The sequence below is a fragment of the Pan paniscus genome, chromosome 11 (assembly GCF_029289425.2).
Source record: "Pan paniscus chromosome 11, NHGRI_mPanPan1-v2.0_pri, whole genome shotgun sequence".
In the NCBI taxonomy this organism is placed as follows: Eukaryota; Metazoa; Chordata; class Mammalia; order Primates; family Hominidae; genus Pan; species Pan paniscus.
This window is the reverse complement of record NC_073260.2, coordinates 27,292,044-27,305,165: the sequence shown is the minus strand read 5'-3', so window position 1 is coordinate 27,305,165 and position 13,122 is coordinate 27,292,044. Positions and strand designations below refer to the sequence as shown.

General features: G+C 42.0%; 1 protein-coding gene and 1 non-coding gene across 7 annotated transcripts in view; one reads left to right on the top strand and one right to left on the bottom strand.

The window, feature by feature from the left end:
- The window catches only part of SUSD1 (sushi domain containing 1), a 150,312-nt gene that overhangs the window by 101,569 nt on the left and 35,621 nt on the right, over positions 1–13,122 (bottom strand). The window lies entirely within an intron of this gene.
- Positions 12,107–12,210, top strand: LOC112440872 (U6 spliceosomal RNA). The gene has a single exon (XR_003028868.2). It is a non-coding gene; the product is annotated as a U6 spliceosomal RNA (small nuclear RNA).

Genomic DNA, 13,122 nt, shown 5'->3' with positions numbered 1-13,122 from the left:
ATAAGATTTCTGCCCTCATGGAGCTTAGGGAGAGCCAATAGGCAAAAAATGATAATAATAAGTCAACACATAACTGTGATTGTGGCAAATGTTATATAGAAATAATAATAACAATTATTATTAAGTGATAGGACGGGGAAAACTTCCGTTGTTGTTGTCGCTGTTGTTGTGATCTCACTCTATTGCCCAGGCTGGAGTGCAGTGGTGCCACCACAACTCACCGCAGCCTTGACCTCCCGGGCTCAAGAAATCCTTCCACCTCTGCCTCCCGAGGACCTGGGACCACAGGCATGTACCACCATGCCCAGCTAATTTTTCAGTTTTTTGTAGAGACGGGGTCTCTCTGTATTGCCCAGGCTGCTCTCGTACTCTCGGACTCAAGCGATCTTACCGGCCTCAACTTCAAAAAAACTTTTTTTGTTTGTTTTTTGTTTATTTTTGTTTTTGTTTGTTTTGAGACAGTCTCACTCTGTTGCCCAGGCTGGAGTGCAGTGGCACGATCTCAGCTCATTGCAACCTCTGCCTCCCAGGTTCAAGTGATTCTCATGCCTCAGCCTCCCAAGTAGCTGGGACTACAGGCATGCACCACCACACCCGGCTAATTTTTTGTAGTTTTAGCAGAGATGGGGTTTTGCCATGTTGCCCAGACTGGTCTTGAACCCCTGAGCTCAAATGATCTGCCTGTCTCAGCCTGCCAAAGTGCTAGGATTATAGGCGTGAGCCACCATGCCCGGCCTACAATCTTTTTTTTTTTTTTGAGATGAAGTCTCACTCTGTCACCCAGGCCGGAGTGCAGTGGTGCAATCTCGGTTCACTGCAACCTCCGTCTCCTGGGTTCAAGCAATTCTCCTGCCTCAGCCTCCTGAGTAGCTGGGATTACAGGTGCCTGCAACCACGCCCAGCTAATTTAGTATTTTTAGTAGAGACAAGAGTTTCATCATGTTGGCCAGGTTAATCTTAAACTCCTGACCTCAAGTGATCCTCCCAGAAAAACTTTTTAAATAGAGTAGTAGTCAGAATGATTTGATCTCTCTGAAGAAATGACACATACATTAGGACCTGAAGGATGGCAATGAGCAAGCCATGTTTGGGACCAAAGGAAGAATATTTCAATCAAACGAAAGAACCAATGCAAAGACCCTGAGATAAGAAAACTCTTGGTGGGTTCCAAAAAGGGAAAAGCAACCTGCGTGGCAGGAGCCTAGTTAGTGAGAGGGAGACTGGCATGAGATGAAGGTGGAGAAAAAAGCAGAGCCAAACCACACAGGGCCTTATAAATCTTGGGTTTTATTTTAAAAGCAACTGAAGCTCTTGTTGGGTTTTAAGTACGGGAATGAAAAATCTGATTTAGGTTTTTAAAAGACCACTTTGGCTGTTAGGTAGAGAAAGGTTGGGAGAAGAATAGGAATAAAAAAAGAGACATCAGCCAGGGTCTACAGCAGTAGTCCAACAGAGAGATGATATGGTCTTGGATGGACTTCAGAGGGGATGGAAATGGAAGGAAGAGATGGATTTGCGATGTATTCTGGAAGCAGAAATGAATGTTCGTGGTGATAGTTTGGATGTGAGGGTGAGAAGGGGGGTGGAATAAAGAGTATTACCTACACTTAGAGATATACGAAGTATAGAGTATTATCTGTTCTTTCTGTTGTTTCGGGGGGTTTTGTTTTGTTTTGAGACAGGGCCTTACTCCTGTCGCCAAGGCTGGAGTGCAGTGGCACAATCACAGCTCACTGCAGCTTCAACCTCCTAGGCGCAAGTGATCCTTCCAGCTCAACCTCCCAAGTAGCTGGGACCTCACACGTGCACCACCATATATGGCTAATTTTTGTATTTTTTGTAAATATGGGGTTTCACCATGTTGCCCAGGCTGGCCTCAAACTCCTGGGCTCATGAAATCTGCCCACTTCGCCCTCCCAAAGTGCTGGGATTACAGGCGTGAGCCATCACTCAGCCGAGTATTATCTATCCTTATACAAGCATTATCTATACTGTTCATATGACCTTTATTTCCTGCCTTGCAGATTTAGTGTCTTTTTATGAATACATGCCTTCCCAAATATATGGACAGTTCCTCAAGGACAGAGTCTTTGTCTTATAATTCTTGTACCTCCACCAGGTCTGCTTAAAATCGTATGTTTTACACTGTTGTTCATTGATAGCTTGCTACTACTTTATCACAGTTCAAGATGCAATAAATGCTGCTATGATATGCCAACAGCCCCTCAGGAAGAAACCAGACATCAGTAGATCATACGTCCAAATAACAGGGCAGACATTACTTCCATATTTATTATCCAACGCAGGTAATTCACACATACCAAACACCAAGTAGATGAGAGCTGAGAAAAAGCCCCACAAAAACCAGTATTAATCTTGTGCCAGGGAATTATAAGAAAGTTGTTCAGGCCTCAGTAATTTTAATAATAATAGCATTCAGCCAGGCATGGTGGCTCACGCCTGTAATCCCAACACTGGGAGACCAAGGCAGGAGGATTGCTTCAGCCCAGGAGTTCAAGACCAGCCTGGCAAACATGTTGAAACCCCGTCTCTACTAAAAATACAAAAATCAGTCAGGTGTGGTGGCGCATGCTTGTAATCCCAGCTACCTGGTAGGTTGAGGCAGGAGGATCACTTGAACCTGGGAGGCAGAGGTTACAGTGAGCCAAGAATGCACCACTGCACTCCAGCTTGGGCAATAGAGCGAGACTCCATCTCAAAAATAAAAGAAGGGGAGGGGAAGGGAGTGAACTGGAGGGGAGGGGAAAGAGGAGAGAGGAGAGGGGAGAAGGAAAGGAGAGGGAGAGGAGAGGGAGAGGAGAGGGAAAGGAGAGGGAGAGAAGAAGGAAAGGAGAGGGAAGGAAAAGAAACAAAAGAAAGGAAGGAAAGAAAGGAAAGGAAAGGAGGAAGGAAGGAAAGGAAGGGAAAGGAAAGGGAAGGGAAGAAAGAGAGAGAGAATATAGCATTCATTGAAATACTCCCAAACACAAGGTAGTCTACCAGATATACACTACCTTATTTATTCCAACAGAAAATCCTACAAAGTAGCCAGGCAAGGTGGCTTACGCCTGTAATCCCAGCACTTTGGAAAGCTGAGGAGGGCAGATCACTTTGAGCTCAGGAGTTCAAGAGCAGCCTGGGCAACATCTCTACAAAAAAAAATACAATAACTAGCCAGGCATTGGTAGCTCATGCCTGTAGTCCCAGCTACTTGGGAGGCTGAGGTGGGAGAATCACTTGAGCCCAGGAGGTGGAAGCTGCAGTGAGCCAAGATCGCACTACTGCACTCCAACCTAAGTGACAGAAACCCTGTCCCAAAAACACAAAAACAAAAAACAAAAAAGAAAATCCTTCAAGGTAGGTGGAAACTGTATCTCATATAGTTTAGAGATACGAAGATGGAGGCCCTAAGAGCTTAAGTCACATTCAAAGTCACACCATTCGTAAAAGAGCTGATATTCAAACTGTGGTTTGTATGACCTCAAAGTCCAGGTCCAGTAAATCTGGGCAGTTTCACCACGAAGGGCTCCACCTAGGCCCTGACTTGGTTCTCTAATCTTACAGGTTAGCTAAAACCTAAGGAGAAAACATTGCCTGAATAAGCATTCAAGTCAGTCTGGAAGGGTTCGATGACAACGCCTCCTGCCCAATCTTGTCTCCAAGAGCTTTCCCAGAGCAAGAGAGCTGCTGGAAATAGATGTCTCTCTGTAGCTCTGTGACTCCCTGAAACCTTCTTGGGCCTGATGTTTAACCCTATGTATGACATTATAGTCTGGCCTGGGGCTTGCCTAGAACATGACCCCGTCACAGATATTCCCAGCTACTGCCACTTCTGCTCAGACCAAATGGCATCCAAGAAAATAGGTAGTTCCTACTAAGAAATACTCAAAAATCAATCCAACAGAGGCCACAGTGGGAAATAAAAATATAATCCTATTTAATACATTAAAAAAACCCAAAACTCTTACTATCACAAGGAAATAAACATTTAAAAGCAGTTTATACCCCCAAGGAAGAAAAAATAAGCAGTACAAATTTGCATTGCATATGCATAGGGGCATTCATTAAAGCACATGTTTCTCTGGCTAATTACGTTATTAAGTAACAACGTTTGCATCTGCATCAGAAATACAGTCAACTAATTATGAGCATGGCTGGGAATTTTCCCTTACTTTCCCATTGTCTGTGATTTTATTCAAATAATCAGCTTCAAAATAGGACTCCTGAGGGAGTGAAGGAGAATGTGTTCTGCTGGTTTCAAGGGCCAAATTTATAATATAACTTATATCTCATATCTTGAAGATAAAAATGTTTATCCACAGGGCTAGCTTTGATATTTTACCAAGGAAATATTCCAGAAGGAAATTTGTTTGATGAAAGGTACAGGCAACTTACGGCATCTAATCAACAACTGACTGTATCACAAATGTCACCCATATTGGCTGCTGTTTATTATACGCATCAGCACAATAACATAGATTGATGACAGAAAGAATCTAGTAATATAAAGGCTCCATCTAAGACTGTTTAGAGATCAATAAATAACAAGCTGAGAAAGAAAAAAGTGACCAACAATGCCAATAAATTGAGGCAGACATTTTGCCAACTGCCAGGGGAATGAATGATAGACCTATTCCACTTATTGATATTGACCCCAAAATAAAATCTCCCCAGAAAAATAAGCAAGTGTTATATGTAAAGCTTTGCAAAAGAGCAGAAGCAAGTGCTAAAAACTGAAGAAAATCACATTCGAGTCAGTTTTCATCTTTACCCAACAATAACAGAAATAAGTCTCTAGCGTGCCTTAGAATCCAGTCAGAAGGCTAACACATCACCTGGAAATTAGTGGAATGTTGTAAGGGCCTAAACAGTCCAGGCAGATTAATACCAGGGTCTGCACAATGCTTACGTTCCAAATCAGATAATTCAGCATGATACCTATAGTTACTTCATTTGTTTCATCTGTGAAAGTGTTCTCTCCCCTACTAAACGGTAAGCTCTTTCTGGGCTGTGCATATACCCTGTATTTTTAAATATCCCCTGCAGTCTCTTGGATTATAAACATTATTTTAAACATTAATCTTTGTGATGGTCTAAGGAACCTGCGACAAAGTTTCATGTATCTTGCAGCATGTCTGCATACAACCATGAATTTGACTGTTGAGGATGGCCCCTCATTCCAGGATCCCTTGGGCACTAAATTACACATATCACTCATGGTGGAGGTTGGAATCTAATGTCTCAATATCTAGCAAGTTGAACTTAGAAAATGTTATACAGCAGAAAGAACAAGGCTGGGCGCAGTAGCTCACTCCTGTAATCCTAGTACTTTGGAAGGCCAAGGCATGAGGATCACTTGAGCCCAGCAGTTTAAGACCAGCCTGGGCAACATGTTAAGACACTGTTTCTACAAAAATAAAAAACAAATTGTTTTAGTTAGCCAGGCATGTAGTCCCAGCTACTCGGGAGACTCAGGCAGGAAGATCCCTTAAGCCCAAGAATTCGAGGCTGCAGTGAGCCATGACTGCACCACCACACTCCACCCTGGGCAACCTCGTGTCTGATAAAAAGAAAAACAAAGCCAGAGGCATTACATTACCAGACTTCAAACTATACTACAAAGCTACAGCAACCAAAACAGCATGGTACTAGTACATAGGCCAATAGGCCAATGGAACAGAATAGAGAACCCAGAAATGAAGCCACACACCTGATCAGTCACCTTATCTTCCGCAAAGAAGTAAACAATAACAAGCAATGGGGAAAGGACTCCCTATACATAAATGGTGCTGGGATAGCTGGCTAGCCATATGCAGAAGAATGAAACTGGACCCCTGCCTTTTACCGTACATAAAAATTAATTCAAGATAGATTAAAGACTTGAATATAAGACCACAAACTGTAAGAATGCTGGAAGAAAAACTGCAAAACACCATTCTGGACATCAGCCTTGGGAAATAGTTTCTTATTAAGCCCTCAATAGCAATTGCAACAAAAACAAAAGTGACAAGTGAGACCTAATTAAACTAAGGAGCCTCTGTACAGCAAAAGAAACTATCAACAAAGGAAATTGATAGCCTACAGAATGGGATAAAATATTTACAACCTATGCATCTGACAAAGGTCTAATATCCAGAATCTACAAGGAACTTAAACAATTCAACAAGCAAACAACAAATAACTCCATTAAAAAGTGGGCAAAAGACATGAACAGACATGTCTCAAAAGAAGACACACAAGCAATCAAGAAACATATGAAAAAATGCTCCACATCACTAATCAGAGAAATGCAAATCAAAACCACAATGAGATTCCATCTCACACCAGTCAGAATGGCTATTATTAAAAAGTCAAAAAATAACAGATGCTGGTAAGGCTACAGAGAAAAGGGAATGCTTATATGCTGTCGGTGGGAATGTAAATTAGTTCAGCCACTGTGGAAAGTAATTTGGAGATTTCTCAAAGAGCTTAAAACAGAACTACCATTCAATCCAGCAGTCCCATTACTGGTATATATCCAAAAGAAAATAAATCGTTCAGTCAAAAGGACACATGCACTTATATGTTCATTGCTGCACTATTCACAATAGCAGAGACATGGAATCAACCTAGATGCCCATCAGTGGTGGATTGGATAAAGAAGATGTGATACATGTACACCATGGAATACTACACAACCATAAAAAATAAAATCATGTCCTTTGCAGCAACACGGATGCAGCTAGAGGCCACTTCTACTATCCTAAGCATATCAATGCAGGAACAGAAAATTCTAATATGCTAAGCATATTAACACATGAACAGATAATCAAATACCACATGTTCTCACATATAAGTGGGAGCTAAATATTGGGTACTCATGGACCTAAAGATGAGAACGACAGACATGGAGGACAAATAGAGGGAGGAGGGAGGAAGGGGGTTGAAACACTAACTGTTGGGTACCATGCTCACTACATAGGTGACAGGATCATTCATATCCCAAATCTCAGCATTATGCAATATACCCTTGTAACAAACTTGCACATGTGCCCCCAGAATCTAAAATAAAAGTTGAAATTATTTAAAAAAAAAAATGTGGCCAGGCACGGCGGCTCACCCCTGTAATCCCAGCATTTTGGGAGTCCAAGGCAGGAGGATCACCTGAGGCCAGGAATTCGAGACCAGCTGGCCAACGTGATGAAATCCCATCTGTACTAAAAATACAAAAATTAGCCAGGTGTGAGGCAGGCGCCTGTAATCCCAGCTACTAAGGAGGCTGAGGCAGGAGAATTGCTTGAACCCAAGAGGCAGAGGTTGCAGTGAGTCAAGTTTGTGCCATTGCACTCCAGCCTGGGCGACAAGAGCAAACTGTCTCAAAAAAAAAAAAGAAAAGAAAAGAAAATGTTATTGCAAGCATAAAAGAAAAATGGGAGGGTTATAGTTTGCCATGAAGCACATTCTCAAGAGTAGTTTATTAACTGCTCTAATGAGCTCATTAGTACCCAAAAGTCTACTTGCTCTTAAGGCGATAGAAAGAAAAACAGATTACTTTTTGATGCATTTTGTATTCTAAATTCTTCCATGAACTTTATTTAGCCTTGACTAACAATATATTTTCTTCAGATCATATTCATACAGAAAGCTCACTTGGAGGAAAAAGAAAATTTTCCTTTTCATATAACACTTATCATCAATAAATAGTGTCTAATATGGAAACAACTGGAATCTGAACACTTCAGAAACTGCAGAGGAGGTGATAGGGTGTGTAAAAGCATGAATGTTAAGAGAAAAAAAGGGCTTAGCAAGATCTCTTGTAAGGATCTTCCATTTGCAGAGGTGACAATAATGTTTGTTGATGCTTTGAGCTGCATATGAATATTTCTTTTTATCAAAAGATAACATTAAAACTCTTCATTCTAATGTTCTAGTTGTAAATAGAATGTCTGAATGGAAAATAAATAAATGAGGTAAAGTAAAAACTGAAGAACTTTAGACCTTCTCATTTTATAGTAAGAAGTTTCAGAAAGACCTTATGTTTTTGATGAGGAGACCTGCCACTCCTCACTAGAAAATGGCCCACTTGCTCATGACCGTGACATTGAGCCACACGTTTTCTGCACTAGGCACAGGGCCAAGGGCTTTATTCATTATCCCATTAAATCTTCACAATAGCTCTAAGGGATGAACACCATTTTATTCCCTTCCACAAAAGGAAACTGGAGTTTAGAGAGGTTCAGAAGTGGTTGCACAACTAGTTAGTGGCTCAGATAAAACTTACACGGGTCTTTCTGAGCCAAAAGCTCATGCATCGTCCCCACTATTGGCAGCCTTATAACCAATGTCATCACTCATTCTGCACACTCAAATGACTTCAACCATTTACAAATATGGAGACATATTTTAATGGCATTTACTTGGCAAAAGTGTAACCCAACAGAGCTGTTGCATGCAACGGGTAAGTCAATGCAGTTTTTAAAAATGTGTTAAAAGATCAGTATATTGTGAGGTGCCAGAAAATGTATTTAATTGTTTTTTAATTTTTATTTATTTATTTTGAAAATTTTTGTAGAGACAGGGTCTTCCCCTGTTGCCCAGGCTGGAGTGCAGTGGCATGATCACAGCTCACTGTAACCTTGAACTCCTGGGCTCAAGTGATCCTCCCACCTCAGCCTCCTGAGCAGCTAGGACTACAGGTGCGTGCCATCATGCCCAGAAAAATGTTATATGTTTTTGTAGAGACAAGGTCTCACTATGTTTTCCAGGCTGGTCTTGAACTCCTGGCCTCAAGCAATCTTCCCTTCTTGGTCTCCCAAAGTGCTAGGATTATAGGTGTAAGCCATCATGCCCAGTCCAGAAAACGTATTTCAAATGAGCAAACATCCTATCACCTGGAACACAGATGACAGACACAAGGTAAATGTGCTCTCACTCGCTCCTCCCTCACCCATGGTGGCATCATTAGTCAATCACAGCATTCATCTGTGCTAAGTCTGGATGTGGTCTCAGGATCCTTTCCATACCAGCACTAAAATTCCACAGGCAGCCGTGTAATGAAGCTTATCTGCCACTCTTCATTTGAATGCACTAAATTGTGGTACAATTTATGTCGAAGCTTTTTCAAACTCTTTCCACTTTTGTAGAAATAAATCAGGCTCTACTAAGAAAAATCTCAAAAGATGAAGAGTTGACTCGGCAACAATGAATACCCTTCTGGCCGGGTCCTAGACCACACTGTGCATGAACGTGCATGTTTGTCTTGGCACCCCTCTCCTAGGGCCCTCCAGCTTTTTCATCATCACCTCCCATCTCCAGGGCACACTGACTGGGGCTGCCTTCTAGAAAAGTGCATCGGGCTCTCATCTTGGTGCATAAGCTCATGACATACAGTAAGTCACTTCCTTATCCTGGTCCTTAAACTCCTCTGTGAAATGGGAAATAATACCAATCTATTAAACTTATACACCTTAAAGAGCTGGCCACCTCTAGAGAATCAGGCTTTGCTATTAATGGACTTTGGAAACCATGTCCCACCCCGTTGACCAGCTCAAAGGAGAAACTCTGCCTCTGTAATCAGCCCACCATGCTGGGCCATCCACCCTATCAGGGCCATACACAAAGATAATGGGGGAAACCAGGAGTCAGCCTCAAGGCCTCTGTTTCTGCTTTATCAAAGCCTAGAGATGTCATGCCAAGAGAGAAGCAAGTATGAAGGCCTAGAAGACAAAGCAAGGAGGTACAGAACTGGGAAAGGACATAAAGCTAGGGGACAAAACAAAAAAGGGGGCAAGGGTTTCTACAAGGCTCAGCCACACGATAAGCTGGGATGGCAGTTCAGGAGCCCATTCCATGATGCCTGCCGTCGTCTGTGGCGCCTTTTGAGGGGACCTCAAGGTGTTTCCACAGGCCTTGAGTATGCCAGGCACTGTGTTAGGTCCTGGTGAGATCCTGCTAAGGAAGGCTATATGGTCTCTGAGCTCCCGGATTTATAGTCCAGTAGGGGAGACTAATGAAAGCCATGAAATCAATCATAAATAACATACTTATTTACTGGGTACTAAGAAAGAGAATAATGACAGAGGTGACAGTTTTTTTGTTTTTTGTTTTGAGACAGAGTCTCGCTCTGTCGCCCAGGCTGGAGCGCAGTGGCGCGATCTCGGCTCACTGCAAGCTCCGCCTCCCAGGTTCACACCATTCTCCTGCCTCAGCCTCCCAAGTAGCTGAGACAGGCACCCGCCACCACACCTGGCTAATTGTTTGTATTTATAGTAAAGATGGGGTTTCACCGTGTTAGCTAGGATGGTCTTGATCTCCTGACCTTGTGATCCACCCACCTCGGCCTCCCAAAGAGCTGGGATTACAGGTAGAAGCCACCGCGCCTGGCCCCAGAGGTGACATTTAAGCTGAAACTTGAAACATGAAAAGGAGCTTGATAAGCAGAAAGCAGAGAGGTTGCACCAAGAGATGAAAGGATAAAATGTGATCCATCCATACAATGGAACATTATTCAGCCTTAAAAAGTAATCACGTTCTGATACATGCTACAACATGCATAAACCTTGAAAACATGATAAGCAAAATAAGCCAGACATAAAAAGACAAATATTATATGATTCCACATATTTGAAGTGTGTAGAATAGGCAAATTCTTAGTGACAGAAAGCAGATAGAGGTTACCAGAGTCTCGAGGGAGAGGGAATGAGGAGTTAGTGTTTAAAGGGTACAGACTTTCCATTTGGGATGATGAAAAAGTACTGGAAATGGATAGTGGTGATGGTGACACAACATTGTGAATGTACTTAGTGGCGCTAAATTGTCCACTTATATATGGTTAAATGGTAAATTTTATATTATGTATATTTTACCCAATAAAAAAACTTTTTAAAGCAAGGAGGCCAGGTGCAATGCCTCATGCCTGTAATCCCAGCTACGTGAGAGGCTGAAGCAGAAGGATCACGTGAGTCCGGAGTTCGAGGCTGCACTGAGCTATGATCATACCACTGCACTCCAGTCTGGGCAACAGAGCAAGACCTCATCTCTAAAAGATATACATAAAAAAATTTAGAAATAGGCCAGGTGCGGTGGCTCATGCCTATAATCCAACACTTTGGGAGGCTAAGGCACAAGGATCACTTGAGTCCAGGAGTTTGAGACCAGCCTGGGCAACATAGTGAGACTCTGCCTCTGTGAAAAATTTTAAAAAAAATAGCTTGGCATGGTGGCACACACCTGTAGTCTAAGCTATTCCGGAGGCTGAGGTGGAAAGATCACTTGAGCCCAGCCGTTTAAGACTGCAGTAGGCCGTGGTTGCACCACTGCACTCCAGCCTGGGTGACAGAGCAAGACCCTGTCTAAAAGAAAAACCAAAAAACAAAAAACACCCTTTTCCTCAGCAGCATCCAAGTTCATAATTTTCTAGTGTTTTTAGTGGAATTCCCAATTCCTGTGGCTTTATAACTCTGAGATAAAAATACAATGTCAGTTGGCACATGGCCCAGATTCTAGAGTCCCAAAGAAGACTGAAGGATAAATAAGAAGGGGTGTGTGAGCTCAGAAAGGAGCAGGCACAGCAGTGAGAAACCGAGGCCATGTAGTGACACAGGGGAGGAGGAGGAGGAGGAAGGTGTCAGCGGGCAGAGGGAGCATTTATTAGAGAAGGAAAAAAGAAGCGAAGATCTTTTAAATAACAGTTCTTTGGGAAAATGCAGCAAGCACTCTCCTCTAAATTAATTTTCTACATTCTCAGTCTAATAATCCAGATGATGGCTAATTTTCAAGGCAATCTAAATGGTTTTATATGGGGTTTCCTATGTAAATCCTTAGAGCGTTCTTTGATAGGCACTATGGCACATTTTAATCTAAGTTCTGCATTTTAGTTGATCCATTGAAAGATCATCTTAGAACTAAAATGTTATCTTTAGAAATTCTTAACCCCTGAGGATGATAATTAATGATCAAAATGCGTGTAGAGCCTACATAGCAAGTCAGAATATCAAAATGACTAACTTAGCCATGCACATCACTGGGGTTTCTTAATTATGCAATAAATTCAATGAAAATTGTGAGGGTTTCTCTTTTTTCCAAAATGAAAACAGGTTTCTTTGTCTGATATGTGAAAAATTCCATCATGCTCACTTTGGCAGCATGTATACTAAAATTGGAATGATACAGATACTAGCATGATCCCTGTGCAAGTATGACATGCAAATGCATTAAGCATTCCATTAAAAAAATTTCTTTCAATACAGAAAGTATATAAAATATAAAAATTGGCTGGGTGCGGTGGCTCATGCCTGTAATCCCAGAACTTTGGGAGGCCAAGGTGGGCGGATCACCTGAGGTCAGGAGTTTGAGACCAGCCTGGCCAACATGGTGAAACCCCATCTCTACTAAAAATACAAAAAATTAGCTGGGCATGGTGGCAGACACCTGTAATCCCAGCTACGTGGGAGCCTGATGCAGGGAGAATGGCTTGAACCCAGGAGGCAGAGGTTGCAGTGAGCTAGATTGTGCCACTGCACTCCAGCCTGGGCAACACAGTGAGACTCCATCTCAAAAAAAAATGTGTATATATATATATAAATGTATATATATGTGTGTATATACATATATATATATATGAAGTCCAGGATCCCAAACCCTCCCATTGGAAACTATCACCATTAACATTTTGATGTATGGCATTCTAAACATTTTTCTAAGCTTATCTGTATATAGGAACTTTTTCAAAATTAAGATGGTTATTCATAGAATTTGTAACTCTGAAACATACTATTAATACTTATCTATGTCAATAAATATTCTTTTTTTTTTTTTTTGAGACGGAGTCTTGCTGTGTCACCCAGGTTGGAGTGCAGTGGCACAATCTCAGCTCACAGCAACCTCCACCTCCCGAGTTCAAGCAATTCTCCTGCCTCAGACTCCTGAGTAGCTGGGATTACAGGTGCACGCCACCACACCCAGGTAATTTTTTGTATTTTTAGTAGAGATGGGGTTTCACCATGCTGGCTAGGCTGGTCTCGAACTCCTGACCTCGTGATCAGCCTGCCTTGGCCTCCCAAAGTGCTGAGATTACAGGTGTGAGCCACTGTGCCTGGCCTGCAATAAATATTCTTTTTTAAATATTGTTTTTCTAACATAATT